This window comes from Bos indicus, chromosome 5, assembly GCF_029378745.1.
Source record: "Bos indicus isolate NIAB-ARS_2022 breed Sahiwal x Tharparkar chromosome 5, NIAB-ARS_B.indTharparkar_mat_pri_1.0, whole genome shotgun sequence".
Lineage (NCBI taxonomy): Eukaryota > Metazoa > Chordata > Mammalia > Artiodactyla > Bovidae > Bos > Bos indicus.
In genome coordinates this window covers 32,919,647-32,937,029 of record NC_091764.1, presented here as the reverse complement: position 1 = coordinate 32,937,029, position 17,383 = coordinate 32,919,647, and the positions used below count along the sequence as shown (strand labels likewise).

General features: G+C 40.2%; 1 long non-coding RNA gene across 1 annotated transcript in view; it reads right to left on the bottom strand.

Moving 5' to 3' along the window:
• The window catches only part of LOC139182987 (uncharacterized), a 45,108-nt gene that overhangs the window by 2,512 nt on the left and 25,213 nt on the right, over positions 1-17,383 (bottom strand). Inside the window, exon 2 of the long non-coding RNA XR_011566483.1 lies at positions 4,567-4,617. This is a non-coding gene — a long non-coding RNA (uncharacterized lncRNA). The remainder of the gene's footprint in view (positions 1-4,566; positions 4,618-17,383) is intronic.

The following is a 17,383-nucleotide window of genomic DNA, read 5'->3' as shown; positions in this document are numbered from 1 at the left end:
GAAAAAGAACATCACAAAGAGCTGTTGTTACTACATGGCATTGTCCCTTTCCATTTTTCTATGGATTAATTTTAAAGCCATTTGCTAGAATTAACCATGTAAGTCAGTCCCATTTATCCCAAGAACATTCACCTTTGTGCAGGTGATTCTGTAGAAAGGAACTTCTCCAAGGAGCCTCCTTCAACAACATGAAGGTCATTTTTGAGGCAAGGAGGCTAGGACCTGGAGAGACAAAGTCCCTTTCTGAAAGGCGTCTGGGTCCATGTGCAGGTCTGAGTCCACGGGCCACGTGTGCCTTCATAGCACAGCATTTGCGATTTTTATGAAGTTATCTGTCCTCCGTCTGTTTCCCTATATATATTGACTCTTTCAGCCTCAGTCAGAAATACACATTTTAGGAGATCCTAACATTTATAACCTATGCATTTGATTGGAAACTTTCTGCTTTTTGTTGACAACATATTAGCTCTTGGGCTTTAAGTTTTTCAAAGGTATAATTATTGTTTAGCTCCAGGCAATGGCAGTTCTACTTTGTGTCTGTGCCTTCCGTCATCAGCTGTCACTCTGTGCCCACTTGTTCTTTTATTAAAGTGTCATCAGAAGGCACACAATTGATCCAGGGTACAGAATCCTGTCCCAGCAGCCAATGAATCATCCAGTGTTGTGTGCCCACTGGCAAAAAAGAACTCCATGCGGCACATTCATTTTCTTAATTATTCTTATTATTCACTACTATAAAGAGGAATTGTTATTAATTCACTCTCCCTGGAGATGCCCCCCATTCCATTTCAAAGACTATGATACTAATTATTGCAGGGATCTTTACACTCACTTCGTTTCACTCTGTTCTGCCTTCTAAATCAGAGTATGTCTTGTTCTATTCATACATTTTTTCTGTCAATATTCATGCCAGTGATGGAGGAAACTTGGCCAGTACAAGTAGACTCTCTAAGATCCTAGTGGATGATGTAAAACAAGCTCATGAGGCAGGGGGAGAGTCATCTTATTACACATGGACCTGGATGTCTGGTGGCTCACTCACCTAGAAAAACAGACCATTGGGTTCCAGTGTCTCTTGGATTTCATTCAGTTGAGGACTAATGTTGAGCTGCCAATAGACATGAATATTTAAGCTCTAAGTGCAGTGGCACCCCACTCCAGTAGTCTTCCCTGGAAAATCCCATGGACGGAGGAGCCTGGTGGGCTGCAGTCCATGGAGTCGAGAAGAGTCAGACACGACTGAGTGACTTCACTTTCACTTTTCACTTTCATGTGTTGAAGGAAATGGCAACCCACTCCAGTGTTCTTGCCTGGAGAATCCCAGGGACGGGGGAGCCTGGTGGGCTGCCGTCTATGGGGTTGCACAGAGTCAGACAAGACTGAAGTGACTTAGCAGCAGCAGCAGCAGACCATCTTTAGTGTCAATGAAAAAATGTCACCTCTCATATCAGTAAACAAAAGATGATGCCCCCATCAAGTCATTACATTGTAGCTCCCCTCCCCACGGTGAGCCCCAAGGGAGCTCAAGAGAGAAATAGGAGCCTGAGCAAGCCATCAGCCACTGCAGCCACCGCCCCCTCAAAAGGTGCACCCTGAGGAGACTCAGGGTGAGAAAGAACAGGATATTGGCCCTGGATAATTAAGGTGCATATCAAAGGAATGATCACAATGAGTCCAGACTTTTGTAGCTTCACTGGTGGCTCAGCAGTAAAGAATCTGTCTGCCAATGCTGGAGATGCAAGTTCAATTCCTGGGTTGGGAAGATCCCCTGAAAAAGGAAATGGCAACCCACTCCAGTATTCTCTTGCCTGGAGAATTCCAAGGACAGAGGAGCCTGGAGGACTATAGTCCATGGGACCACAAAGAATCAGACATGACTATCAACTAAACAGCAACAATACATAGAAATGCACTGAATTCATCAAGTTGAGATGTCTAGTTTCCTTTAATTAATAGTAACATTTTGATGTTTGCAAAAACTATATATCCTGGCTCCTCTCTTACCTCTTCAGAACAGTCTTTCAGAGTGATTTAAGAGGCAGTGTACCAACCTAAGTCCTCAGTTTTGTCTGCCAGATAAAACAATTCTCAGCTTTTAGGTTGTGCATTTTTTTCAGGTGATGTTAGGAAGAGGAAACCAGCCTAACATTTTGAAACATGTTTTTGTGCTTTGGAAGTTTCAACATATTGTATTAGGTAGAGTATTTGTTGTTCAGTTGCTAAGTTGTATCCAACTCTTTGCAACCTCATAGACTGCAGCACACCAGACTCCTCTGTCCACCACTCTCTCCCAGAGTTTGCTCAAATTCATGTCCATTGAGTCGGTGATGCTATCTAACGATCTCATCCTCTGCTGCTCCCTTCTCTTTTGCCTTCAATTTTCCCCAGCATCAGAGTCTTTTCCAGTGAGTCTGCTCTTCGCATCAGGTGGCCAAAGTACTGGAGCTTCAGCTTCAACATCAGTCCTTCCAAAGAATATTCAGAGTTGATTTCCTTTAGGATTGACTGGTTTGATTTCCATGTTGTCCAAGGGACTCTCAATAATCTCCAGCACCACAGTTCAAAAGCATCAATTATTCAGCGCTCAGCCTTCTTTATGGACCAACTCTCATATCCATACATGACTACTGGAAAAAACATAGCTTTGACTATACAGTCCTTTGTCAGCAAAGTGATGTCTCTGCCTTTTAATATGCTATCTGGATTTGGCATAGCTTTCCTTCCAAGGAGAAAGTGTCTTTTAATTTCAAGGCTGCAATCACTGTCTACAGTGATTTTGGAGCCTGAGAAAATAAAGTCTAGAAATCAGATTTATTGTATATTTGTACCACTCTGGAGCAGGCCACATTTAGTTAAAGTTCTCAGGTAAAGCTGTAGCACGATCATAGGGCTATAAGTAACAATCTGTAGAATAAATTGATAATTGGATTCCTTGCCCTTATTCCTTTAGCTTTAAATTCTAGCAAGAAGGGGCAGTGGATATATTTGGCATTCATTCGGGCTTAAACACGCACTCTCTGATTAACACCGGGCAGGTCACCTAAGCTTTCTAGCCCTCAACTTCATAATCTTGAGAATGGGGATGATAATGCCTATTTCCCTGGGATATTATATATGTCAGTGTCTGACACATGCAAGTACAGAGGAGTAGCTGTTATTTTGCTCAAGATATTACCGAAGTATATGAAACCTTATCTTTCCCACTGACTCTAGGCAGTCAAAAACTCTCTGCAAATTCCCTGGGGGTGTACATTTTTATGCTCCTGGTTCAGACCAAGGGCATCTTTCTTACACTCCTCACAGAATAGCATAATTTGGAATAAAGAATCTGAAAGATCTAATTGCTAATGAATACAAAACACTGGCTCTTCCTTAATATTGAACTTAAATTTTCCATTGTCAATTTTAGAATCTACTTTAGAAATCCTCATTTTATATTCAAGGGTTGACATTTTCGGGTCTCTATTTTGTGAGGTAAGAACAGGATTAAATGTAAAATGAAGGACAGATCTCTGGTGTAACGTTTCTAAGGACAATGCTGCAAAGAGCGCCCCTGGGTGTCACAAATCCTTGCAAGCTGCCTGGGGACCCAGACACAACAAAGTCGATGTTTCAAGGAGGGGAGAGGGCTGCAAGAGGCAGCCAGGGCGTAGCGTGGGAGGAGAGCTTGGCGAAGCGCTGGAAAGTCCCCTGGGGAGCCGTGTCTAGCTGTCCAAGTGCTAACAAATTTTGTCGTGATGTTGTGCCATTCCTCCTCCTTGCTAGCTCTGTCAGAGCATTCTGAATGATAACACGAAGAGAAATGCAGCAACAGTCACACTTCAGCCCCAGCTGACAAGAAAGTGACAGGTATTCACTAACAGTTTCTCCCAGTCCTGATTAGGTGTTCCACAAGTCCACTCCCTGTAGGATCCAGGAGAGCTGACATGTTCTAACTGCTCCATTTATCTGCCAAGGAGTATTTTTTATTCAGTGGTGAATCAGAGAGCTTGGAGCTGTTATTTGGGGAGCTGGACTCACCATTTTAGAGCACAGGATTTGTATGCCTTAAGACCAAAAGCTCACTAAGGGTAAGCACCTCCCAGCAACTTTTAGAATTTTTTTTTTATTATTCTGCACAGGCTTTATCCCTGGGTCCTATACATACTTTAGTTGGTTGATTGAATTGAAGCTCCCCTCCCTCTGCCTGTACCATCCTCCTGGCACTCAAAGAGAATACACTCTCAGCTTGCAAAGTGCCTCTCCCAGTGTGTATGCCATGCGGAATGAGTATGTCACATTATTACATGGAACCATTTGGTTTCTTTCCTTCATTCTCTGTTTCCATATGTTCTAACACCTATTTACTTATGTATTGGCTATGCTGGGTCCTCGTTGCTGCACATGGACTTTCCCTGTTGGAGAACAGGGGCTACTCCCTAGTTACGGTGCAGTGGCTTCTCATTGCTTCTCCTGTTGCAGAGCACAGACTCTAGAACATGGACTTCAGTAGTTGTGGCGCAGGGGCTGAGTTGCTTCTTGGCACGTGGGGTCTTCTGGGAGCAGGGTTCGAACACAGATTCTTACCTATTAGACCACCAGGGAAGTCCTCAGTTTTCATACTGTGCTCTTTGGGATCTGAGAAAATAAAACATGGGCTAAGGGCCAAAACACATGACTCAAAAGCAATTCCCTTTCCATAGAGATATGTTAATGCTCTGAATGAATTGCTCAGAAGGACTCAGTTTTTTACCTAAAGGGCTTTGTCCCCCTCAGTTTCTGTATTTTTTAGTTTTCCAGACCTTCCAATTACCCAGTCACAAGTCAAATGGTCCCTGTCCTTTGAGATACTGACTTAGAGTGATGTCACACTTTCAAGGACAAAATAAAAAGGAAAGAAGAAGAAATAATAAAGATAGCAGAAATCACTGTAGTTGAAAACCAAAAGTACAGAGAGTCAGTGAAACAAAAGCTGGTTCTTTGGGAAGATCAATGAAATTGACAAACCTCTAGGGAGACTGACAAAAATAAAAGGGAAAAGACACAAAGTACCAATATCAGGAGTGAAACAGGATATTGCTACAGACCCTGCAAACATCAAAAAGATAAAAGAACACCGTGAGTAAATCTACATGGATAATAAATCTGACTGCTTAGGTAAGTAGATCAGTTCCTCAAAAACATCAACGACCACCACTCACACTGTACAAAAAAGGTAATTTGAATAGCCTTATGACTGCAAAGGAAACTGAATCAGTAATACTAAAATTCTTCATAAAGGAAAACTCTGGTCTCAGACCGTTTCATTGGAGAATTCTGTGAAGTATTTAAAGAAGAATCAAGATGAATTCTACAGTCTTGTGTAGAAAATGAAAGAGAATGGAATATTTTCCAATTCACTTTATGAAGCAAATGTTAACATGATACCAAAACCAGCAGAGACAGTATGAAAACAGAGAGAAATAAAACCACAGGCCAGTATCCTCATGAAAATAAATGCAAAAATTCTTATCAAAATATTAGCAAGTTGAATTCAGAAATATATGAAAAGAATTTTATACCATACCCAAGGGGGGTTTCTCTCAGGGACTGCAAGGATGGTTAAATACTCAAAAATCAATCAATGTGACTCATCATATTAACAGTCTAAGGAGGAAAAATCACATGATCTTACCAATAGAGGCAGAAAAAGCATTTGAAAACTTAAATAGCCTTTCATGATAAAAACTTTTATGAAACTAGCAAAAGAGGGGAACCTCTTACCCTTAATAAAGAACATCTACCCCCCAAAAAAATCTATGGCTAACATGATACTTAATGACAAAAGAATGAATGTTTTCTTCATACAATCAAAAATAAAGCAAAAATGTCCATTCTTACCACCACTATTCAACATAATGTTAAAAGTTCTGGCCAGTGCAATAAGGCAAGGAAAGGAAATGAAATGCATACAGATTAGAAAGGAAGAAATGAAACCTCCCCTATTTGTGGATGACATGATATTCTACATTAAAAAAAAAAACTCAAGGAATTTACAAAAATCTCAGAAACTTACAAATTCAGCAAGTTCACGGGATACAAGATCAACATGCAAAAATCAATTGCGTTTCTTGTATATACTAGTAATGAGCATCTGGAAACTGAAATTCAAAGCACAGAATCATTTACGATTGCTCAAAAAAAAGTGAAATACTTAACATGTAAATCTAACAATATATCCCTACAGGACCTGAATGCTAAAAACTGCACAACACTGATGAAAGCAGATAAATGGAATAAAGAGAACCTTATGGATATGGCTACCTAATTGTTTCAAAAGTAGTTATTTGGCTGCATCACGTGTTGGTTGTGGCATGCAGGCTCTCCAGTGGCAGCACACGGGCCTAGTTGCCCTGCATCATGTGCGATCTTAGTTCCCAGACCAGGGATTGAACCTGCATCCCTTGCATTGCAGGGTAGATTCTTAGCCACTGGACCACCAGGAGAGTTTTGGCTACTTGAATTTTAACAGAGATGTGAAAGCAATTTAATGGAGGATAGCATTGCCAAGAAATATGTTAAAGCTATTTATTTGGTATCCATGGGTAAAAACATTTAAAAAAATAATGTTGACTTAAACCTCATATTATATAAAAATTAACTCAAAATGTATCATACGTTTAAGTGTAAAACTATCAAAATTTTAGAACATAATACAAGATAGAATTTAGGGAACTTAGGGTCATGTCTCGGAGAAGGCAATGGCACCCCACTCCAATACTCTTGCCTGAAAAATCCCATGGACAGAGGAGCCTGGAAGGCTGCAGTCCGTGGGGTCGCTGAGGGTCGGACACGATTGAGCTACTTCACTTTCACTTTTCACTTTCATGCGTTGGAGAAGGAAATGGCAACCTACTCCAGAGTTCTTGCCTGGAGAATCCTAGGGATGGTGTTGGGGGCGGGGGTAGGGGGAGGGGCGGAGGGCCTGGTGGGCTGCTGTCTATGGGGTTGCACAGAGTTGGACACGACTGAAGTGACTTAGCAGCAGTAGCAGCAGGGTCATGTTTTTGACATGACACCATTAAAGAAAATATTAATAAATTGGACTTCATCAAAATTTAAAACTTTTACTCTGCAAAAGACTTTGATGAAAAGACAAGCTACAGAGGCAGAGAAAAAAATTGCAATCTACATTCCTAAGAAAAAACTCATCTAGAGCATATAAAGAACTCTCAAAACTCACCATTAAAAAACCCAAACAATTCAGTTAGAAAATGGGCGAAAGACAAGATATCCTGTTTATCCTGTAAAGGATGTACAGATGACAAATAAGTACATGAAAAGTACCAACACCACTTGCCATTCAGGAAAAGCAAATGAACAACATGAGGAGATATTGGAACAAGTAATACCAAATGTAGTGACAAAATCAAATGTTGGTGAGAATGGAGAAAAACTGTCTCTCATACATTGCTGGTGGGATTGTAAAATGATACTGTTAATCTGGAAAATAATTTGGCACATTCTTTTAAAAAAACTAAACATGCATATGACCCAGCAATTGCTTTCCTGGGCATTTGTCCCCCCAGAATGAAAATTTAACTCAACCCAAAAACCTACATTTGCTTCCAGCAGTTTTGTTTGTAATAGCTAAAAACTAGAAACAATCAAAAAGTCATTTTATAAGTAAACAGTTAAATAAACTATGATACCTCTATACCATGAAACACTACCCAGAAGTAAGAAGGTTTTGTTTTTTTCCTTCTTTCAAAGGCCTATCTGATTATATCTCGTCTCACCCTCAAACATTTCATGGTTTTCTATTATCCCAGACATGATGATGTTCATAAGAAACCTGGCTCAGAGGCCCAGTTGTCCACACTCACCAAAAGCTGGTCTCTCTTGGCTCCCTTACCTCTAAACACACTCAATTATTCACCTCATGGTAAATTTACCTCTATTTGGGAGACAAATTGTGTCTGCCACAGTGGTATTTTCAAGGTAATACCATTCAAACAAAACAAAATGCCATTCAAATGGTCAGTCAGTCAGTCAGTTTAGTCGTTCAGTTGTGTCTGACTCTTTGCGATCCCATGAACCGCAGCACACCAGGCCTCCCTGTCCATCACCAACTCCCAGAGTTTACTCAAACCCATGTCCATTGAGTCGGTGATGCCATCCAACCATCTCATCCTCTGTCATCCCCTCTCCTCCTGCCCTCAATCTTTCCCAGCATCAGGGTCTTTTCAAATGAGTCAGCTCTTCACATCAGGTGGCCAAAGTATTGGAGTTTCAGCTTCAACATCAGTCCTACCAATGAACACCCAGGACTGATCTCCTTTAGGATGGACTGGTTGGATCTCCTTATAGTCCAAGGGACTCTCAAGAGTCTTCTCCAACACCACAGTTCAAAAGCATCAATTCTTCAGTGCTCAGTTTTCAAATGGTAATACCACTCAAACAAAAACAAAACAAAACAAAACAAAAAAATGATACTTCCTCTCCATTTTTTCATTCCCTCTCCTTTATTAAATCAGGAAATCCAAATTCAAGTCATTCACTGACAGCAAGTAACTTAAGTTCTGTGAGGCTCAATTTTTTCACTTGAGAATTGAGTATTAATGTTATATATATTGGGGATTGGAGATACCTATAGAGGATGTTGGCTTCCCCGATAGCTCAGTTGGTAAAGAATCTGCCTGCAATGCAGGAGACCTGGGTTTGATCCCTGGGTTGGGAAGATCCCCTGGAGAAGGGAAAGGCTACCCACTCCAGTATTCTGGCCTGGAGAATTCCATGAACTGTATAGTCCATGGGGTCGCAAAGAGTTGGACACGACTGAGCTACTTTCATGTCACTTCATTGAGGACATAAAATTGGGGATTAATGATATATCTTAAAGATAATATCTGGCTGGAGTCATGTGACACCCAAATGAAATTATGTACCTGAAGTTGCTTTATATACCATAAGCACTATATAAATATAAGGAACTATCATCAACAAGCAAAAGCTCACCCTGTGCAAACAGTGAGGCAGGAGTGGGGAAGTGAGGAAGAAGGGACCATCCTGGCAAATAACAGAATGTTTGCCACCCAAAACTAGGGCGGAAGGAAAGATTGCTGAGCACCTACTATGTATCAGTATTGGTTCTGGATGCTTTTACCCTTGACTGACACTCATGAAATATGTTTAATGAATTACATTTAATCATAAGAATAGGACTTTAAAGCCTGAGAGAGAAAAATAGCCCAACTTTGTAGAAATGTCAATAGAAATGGATCACCCTGAGCATCTCATGTGATGGTATATATATTATCAGAGTTTCTTGGGCTGGTACAACTCCTGCTGATTTCATATCTAGTGCAAAGCATAAATGAATCACCACCCCATCAGTCACCAGGTTTACACTGGCTTGAACACAGCACTACTTCTCTTAGATAAATCGTTGCTGCAAGATGGTCAGACTATAGTATGGTCTCCTGCAATGGATCCTTTAATCAATGAATCAATCCATCAAGTACTTATTGATTAGTTACTTGTTACAAAGTGCTTTACCACCTGCTGGGAGACAAGGAGGTAGCCCCCAAAGGGTAGAATGAGGCAAGGAGATCAAAGAGGGATAGAGCATAGACCTTTAAAATGTTTACAATCTATTTGAAAAAGTAGTGTATATACATGCCAAATGTTAAGAAATCATACCCAAAATAAATAATAGCTTTATTGTTGTTGTTGTTGTTTTTCAGTTTCCCAGTTGTGTCCAACTCTTTGCAACTCCATGGACTCCAGCACGCCAGGTTTCCCTGTCCATCACCAACTCCCAGAGCCTACTCAAACTCATGTTCATCGTGTCGGTGATGCCACCCAACCATCTCATCCTCTGTCATCCCCTTCTCCTCCCGCCTTCAATCTTTCCCAGCATCAGGGACTTTTCCAGTGAATTGGCTGTTTGCATCAGATGACCAAAATACTGGAGCTTCATCTCCAGCATCAGTCCTTCCAATGAGTATTCAGGGTTAATTTCCCTTAAGATTGACTGGTTTGATCTCCTTGCTGTCCAAGGGACTCTCAGGAGTCTTCTCCAGCACCACAGTTAGAAGGCATCAATTCTTTGGCATTCTGCCTTCTTTACAGTCCAGTTTCACAACCATTCATAACCACTGGGAAGACCATAGTCTTAAGTATAAGGACCTTTGTCAGCAATGTCTCAGCTTTTCAACACACTGTCTAGACTTGTCATAGCTTTCCTGCCAAGGAGCAATTGTCTTCTGATTTCATGGCTACAGTCACCATTGACAGTGATTTTAGGGTTCCAGAAGAGGAAATCTGTCACTACTTCCATTTTTTTTCCCTATTTGCCATGATATAATGGGGCTGGATGCCATGATCTTAGTTTTTTTTTTAATATTTAGTTTTAAGCTGGCCCTTTCACTTTCCTCTTTCACCCTCATCAAAAGACTTTTTAGTTCCTCTTCACTTTCTGCCATTAGGGTGGTATCATCCACATATCTGATGCTGTTGATCTTTCTCCTGCCTATCTTGATTCCGGTTTGTAACTCATCCAGCCCAGCATTTCTCATGATGTGCTCAGCATATAGGTTAAACAAACTGGGTGACAGCACACAGCCCTGTTGTACTCCTTTCTCAGTTTCTTCTCAATAATAGCTTAGTGAATGCCTACTTGACCTGAGAAATTAGACCAAAGATGCCTTTGGAGTTCAGAGAATGGAAAACACTGGACTGGTCTGTAAAATTTTAATGGAAGAGAGGATATTTGATACAAGCCTTAAAAAATAGTCTAAGAATTATGTAGGAAGATGAAACAAGCAATGACAAGACAGATGAGACAGCAACAGGATAAACACGATCAGAAAAGTAAGACATAAATAAGGAATGTGGAATAGACTGATATGGCCAAAGAGAAGAATGGAAGACAGTAAAACGTTGGAGTTAAGATGAAAACTGAGGTTAGAGTCTACAGTGAAGAAATTGAGAATGCCAAAATAAAAGATTTGTTTTCCTATATGAGACTGAATAGAATTTTTTGATTCATTTTGTTTATTGGTTTTGTGAAAATTCAATACTACCATATTTTAATTATTTTTTTATTTAAAACTCAAGATCTCAGTCTTTCTTTGTTCCCTTTATACAATATCAGAACATAAATATGGAATATCACCAACAGCAATATTTTCATTACCAGATTCAGCACCAGAGTAGTATCATTTTAGTTAGGATTAAGAAACCATCGCTGGTTCAAAGCTGTGATTTTCTTGATCTCCTGGACCTTGACAGAAGTCCTAAAGGTCCCAAGGGCAGAATTTGCTGTTTGGATTCAGTGTTTACTTTTCCAGACACAATTATTTACTGGCAAATGTCTACAAAGAGAGCAAAATGCCAAGGAGCTGGCCTTAAGGTCTGGGCTCAGTGGGGCTTCCTGGTACATCATTCTGCTTCTCAGTGACAGCACAAAACCTCAACATCTGCCAGCACTGACTTTTTAGACTGGAAGCCTCTTGCCCATTGGGCTTCCCTGGTGGCTCAGACCATACAGAATCTGATGGCAATGCAGGAGATGGCAATTCAATTCCTGGTCATAAAGATCCTCTGGAGAAGGGAATGGCTATCCACTCCACTATTCTTGCCTGGATAATTCCATGTAAAGAGGAACCTGGCGGTCTGCTGTCCATGGGGTTGCAAAGAGTCGGACATGACTGAGCAACTTTCACACTTGGCCATGACCGTGGTCAACCACATTTTGGCCTGTGGCCTGAAACGGTTAACCCAAAGATATCTCTTAGGCATTATTCTTCTGGCTTTTCTTAAGAGAACGGGGTGTCGTGCCAACTTTTGCAGGACAGCTCAATCTGATCCTAATTTCCCTCAATGTACTCTGGGCTGACCCACAAGAAGAGCCTGTCAGCTGTGGGCCTCAGAGCCTCCTACTTGGGAGATGCCCAGACCCTGCAGCACAAGTGCTATGGGTTAACCCTTGCACACTTGCTGGCCATTGTCTTCTACTTTTATGAATTACCAGTTCGTCTGTGGTCACCAGCCGCCAGGACTAACCCCAGTGATCTCTACCTCCAGGTACTCATGCCCTTATGTAGTCCCCTACCACTTGTAAAGGGATCAGTTTATGTGAACCTTTTAAACAAAACAATTCAGTACTCAATTTTTTTTTTTTTTGGCTGCACCTCAAAACATGTGGAATTTCCCTAACTGGGGATTGTGCTCACATCTGCTGCAGTGGAAGTGAAGAGTGTTCCTCTGAAGCAGAGGAACCTCTGGTCCACCAGGGAAGTCCCATGAAACAAACAGACAAAAAAAAACTCAAAAAAGTGCAAGTTTCTTTTCTCTCAAGCAGAAATGAAATGATGGGGGAAAAGGTTTTCAAACTTTTCATCTCTTTTATAAAAAGTATGCTTGTTATTGTTTAGTCACTAAGTCATATCTGATTCTTTGCCACACTATGGACTGTAGACTGCCAGGCTCTTCTGTCCATGGTATTTCTCAGACAAAAATACAGGAGTGGGTTGCTATCTCCTTCTCTAGGGGATCTTCCCGACCAAGGGATCTTCTCACCTGCATTGGCAGGTGGATTCTTTACCACTGAGCCATCGGGGAAGTCCAAAATTATGCTTTCTTCTTATTTAGAAATAAATCACAGTTTAAAGATGCATTGCTATGTTTGCCTTATAGCTTCTTAAAATGTAAAAATCATAAACATATATCTTATGTTTCTTATATTTTAATACTACTTCTATATGTCTTGAGTTTGGAGATTGTAGCTATAGAAGTATATAACTATACAGGAGTTTTTCTCTTTAATCTTGTGTGTCTGGCCCTTCTCACCACAGAAAAAAAGAATTAGATGCTCTCCTCCAACTCTCATTTGTCACATCCATTCTCCCATTCCCATCTTCTATCAGTAAAGGTAAGATAGTATTCTGTTCATGTAAACTCCTTTAAAACTTTTTTCTTCGAGCTTTATTGAGAGTTAATTGATATACAGCCCTGTATAAGGTGTATGGCAAAATGATTTGACTTACATACATTATGAAATGACTATCTCAGTAAGTTTACTGAACACCCATCATCTCATATAGTTATAAATTAAAGAAACAGGAAAAATATTTTTTCTTGTGATAAGAACTTAGGATGTACTCTCTCAACAACGTTTGTATGTAATGTATAGTGCTAATTATGTTGATCATGTTGTACATTATACTCCTAGTACTCATTTATCTTATATCCGGAACTGTGTATGTTTTGAATTCCTACCACCCCCAACCTCTGGTAACCACAAATCCGACACCATTCTGTGTTTGCTCACGTAGCTTTTTTGTTTTGAAATATGGTTGACCTTCAACATTTTGTTAGATCCTGTAACACAACATAGTGATTTGATATTTCTATGCTTTTCAAAATGATCATCATGATAAGTCCAGTTACGCCATATCACAAAGATATATATAGTAATTGACCATATTCTCCTTATATTGCATACTTGTGATTCTTTTGCAACTGAAGTTTGTGTCTCTTAATCTTCCTTACCTACTTCCTCTCTCTCCCCACACACTCTCCTCTGGCAACTGCCTATTTGTTCTCTTTATCCATGAGTCTGTTTCTGTTTTGTTTATTCATTTGTTTTGTTTTTTTCCAGATACCACATATAAGTGAAATCATACAGCATTTGTCTTCCTCTGTCTAACTTATTTCATTTAGCATAATATCCTCTAGTCCCATTCATGTTGCTGCAAATGGCAAGATTTCAATTCTTCTTTATGGTTGAATAGTATTGCATTGTATGTGTATATATATTTATAACATCTTCTTTATTCATTCATCTATTGATGGACACTTATGTTTCTTCTATGTCTTGGCTATTATAAACAGTGCTGCCATGAATACTGTGGTACATGCATCTTTTCAAATTAGAGTTTTCTCAGATACATGACCAGGAGTGGGATTGCAGGATCATATGGTAACTCTATTTTTAGTTTTTTAAAGAACTGCCATTCTATTCTCCATCATTCTCAAAGATGAGATGATGTCTCATTGTGGTTTTGATTTGCATTTCCCTAATAATGAGTGATGTTGAGCATCTTTTTATGTGTCCTCTGTCCATTTCATCCTTTAAATATTTAAAAGAGCTGACAGGAGAGAAAAACAGAATAGGGGAAAAAAAGCTGTAAGAAACCCAAATGTAAACAGAAAGTCACTCTTGACAGTAGAATTACAAATGATTTTGATTTTTTTCATGATAGTTTTCTGAATTTTCCAAGTAATTTACAATGAGCACATAGTTAAAGGAAATATTTTTAAAAGATATATAGATGTCTGTGGTAATAAAAAGGAGAAACTGTTCTTTTAGTAGACACATTATCTCAAGAACATTTCCCAGTAGTCCTCAGACTATCCTGATAATCAGTGATGAAACAATTAAATAGAGCTAGAGATTGATGGTATGGACCTAACAGAAGCAGAAGATATTAAGAAGAGGTGGCAGGAATACACAGGAATATACAAAAAAGACCTTCACGACCAAGATAATCACGATAGTGTGATCACTCACCTAGAGCCAGACATCCTGGAATGTGAAGTCAAGTGGGCCTTAAAAAGCATCACTATGAACAAAGCTAGTGGAGATGGTGGAATTCCAGTTGAGCTATTTCAAATCCTGAAAGATGATGCTGTGAAAGTGCTGCACTCAATATGCCAGCAAATTTGGAAAACTCAGCAGTGGCCACAGGACTGGAAAAGGTCAGTTTTCATTGCAATCCCAAAGAAAGGCAAAGCCAAAGAATGCTCAAACTACTGCACAATTGCACTCATCTCACACGCTAGTAAAGTAATGCTCAAAATTCTCCAAGCCAGGCTTCAGCAATATGTGAACTGTGAACTTCCAGATGTTCAAGCTTGTTTTAGAAAAGGCAGAGGAACCAGAGATCAAATTGCCAACATGTGCTGGATCATCGAAAAAGCAAGAGAGTTCCAGAAAAACATCTACTTCTGCTTTATTGACTATGCCAAAGCCTTTGACTGTGTGGATCACAATAAACTGTGGAAAATTCTTCAAGAGATGGGAATACCAGACCACCTGATCTGCCTCTTGAAAAACCTATATGCAGGTCAGGAAGCAACAGTTAGAACTGGACATGGAACAACAGACTGGTTCCAAATAGGAAAAGGAGTTCGTCAAGGTGGTATATTGTCACCCTGCTTATTTAACTTCTATGCAGAGTACATCATGAGAAACTCTGGGCTGGAAGAAGCACAAGCTGGAATCAAGATTGCTGGGAGAAATATCAATAACCTCAGATATGCAGATGACACCACCCTTATGGCAGAAAGTGAAAAGGAACTAAAAAGCCTCTTGATGAAAGTGAAAGAGGAGACTGAAAAAGTTGGCTTAAAGCTCAACATTCAGAAAACGGAGATCATGGCATCTGGTCCCATCACTTCTTGGGAAATAGATAGGGAAACAGTGGAAACAGTGTCACACTTAATTTTTGGGGGCTCCAAAATCACAGCAGATGGTGATTGCAGCCATGAAATTAAAAGACGCTTACTCCTTGGAAGAAAAGTTACGACCAACCTAGATAGCATATTCAAAAGCAGAGATATTACTTTGCCAACAAATGTCGGTCTAGTCAAGGCTATGGTTTTTCCTGTGGTCATGTATGGATGTGAGAGTTGGACTGTGAAGAAAGCTGAGCACCGAAGAATTGATGCTTTTGACCTGTGGTGTTGAAGAAGACTCTTGAGAGTCCCTTGGACTGCAAGGAGATCCAACCAGTCCATTCTGAAGGAGATCAGTCCTGGGTGTTCTTTGGAAGGAATGATGCTAAAGCTGAAACTCCAGTACTTTGGCCACCTCATGTGAAGAGTTGACTTATTGGAAAAGACCCTGATGCTGGGAGGGATTGGGGGCAGGAGGAGAAGGGGACGACAGAGGATGAGATGGCTGGATGGCATCACTGACTCGATGGACATGAGTTTGAGTGAACTCCGGGAGTTGGTGATGGACAGGGAGGCCTGGTGTGCTGCGATTCATGGGGTCTCGAAGAGTCGGACACGACTGAGTGACTGAACTGAACTGAACTGATAGATTGATAAATACTGGAGAACAAACCTGGTCAACACGTAAGATGAGGAACATGAGGTATTTCTTTACATATTCCCTACTGCAAACTCAAGATAATCTGAGGCAGCTTAAACGTGTAAAAGCCAAAGATTTATTATTTATCTCTCTTCCTTATCCATTTCCTAAGGAGGTTGGGCTCCTATGAGGGTATACGTATTTTTAGTTGATTCCAAAGATGGGCTGGGTATGTAGATCCAAGGCAGAACTTGGGGAAGAGCTATTAAAAATTCTCTGCAGAGAAAAGAGGTGGGTAATCAGAGTGAAGGTGAGAAAGACCAGGTAAGGAGCTGAGACCCAGAGAGGGAGCTTGGCTGTAGGGAAGCACCAAGGAGAACGATCCACAACATGGTGCAGATCTAATGGGGAAGAAGGAGCCTCAAGCACTGATAGGTTGGGTGAGAATTCCAGCAGGTGGCTGTGTGGTGGGCAGTGTAACCCCCTTCTCCTTCCATGCCATACAGTCTTTAGGGAAAACTGCATTCCTCACTCATCTTTTTATTTATTTATTTATTTTTAATTGAAGGATAATTGCTTTACAGTATTGCATGATTTCTACCAAACAAAAACATGACCTCACTCATCTTTTGATGCCGGTAGATTCTTTCTAGGGAATGGGAAGAGGTTTTGTGTTCTGTATCAACATTAATAAAGGGTAAAAACAGACTGTGTGTGACAACAGGTTGTCAACATACATGCAATTTTAAAAGATTCAAATAAGTGAATAAATGAAGCAAGTCAAAGCAAGCGTTGGTTTGAATCATTCTGAATGCACAACCCAGGCATCAAGTAAGGGGGCTTATGTCTGGAAACGGTATCATTTCCGTTGGGCCCTCGTACAAAGCAGATCCAGACTCCAGACTAGGCTGTTCACTCACCAATACTGAACCTTCTGAATGCTCATCCATAAAGGGAGATAACAATTAAGGGATGAGACAACAGAAGTAATGCATTAAGACAATGACTTATTCAATATTGGTAGTTAACATCTCATGATAATCAGTCAAAAGTGTTCAGGCTTCCTATGGTCCCTAATGCTGACTGTCTTTAGCATCTTTAATTTCTTCTTTTTAATATTATTATAAACAACAGCTGTTATTTATAAAGAACCAGGTGTGATGCTAGCACTGGTTATATAATATTTCCAGTGCTCACAACAACACGCAAGATGATTATTACTCCTGTTTTTCAAATGAGGTAACTGAGGCTCAACACAATTAAACTAATTGACCTAAAGACACACAAGCTTGTCTGACTTCACTGCGCAAGCTTCTATCA